Source organism: Ursus maritimus, unplaced genomic scaffold (genome assembly GCF_017311325.1).
Source record: "Ursus maritimus isolate PB19 unplaced genomic scaffold, ASM1731132v1 scaffold_4, whole genome shotgun sequence".
Classification (NCBI taxonomy): domain Eukaryota; kingdom Metazoa; phylum Chordata; class Mammalia; order Carnivora; family Ursidae; genus Ursus; species Ursus maritimus.
Window position 1 is genome coordinate 8,858,322 of NW_024426552.1, and position 296 is coordinate 8,858,617.

Consider the following 296-nt stretch of genomic DNA (forward strand, 5'->3'; position numbering starts at 1 on the left):
AGGGGGGCTTGACATCAATACTTGCCTGGTAAGCCACATGGTGGCCCAGAGTGGGAATCTGAGATGTGTCAAATATTTTCAAAAAAGAAAGGAAAGAGGGGGGCTCCTGGGTGGCTCAGTCGTTAAGCATCTGCCTTCAGTTCAGGGCATAATCCCAGGGTCCTGAGATCAAGCCCCGCATCGGGCTCCTCTGCTATGAGCCTGCTTCTTCCTCTACCACTCCCCCTGCCTGTGTTCCCTCTCTCACTGGCTGTCTCTCTCTCTCCGTCAAATAAATAAATAAATAAATAAATAAA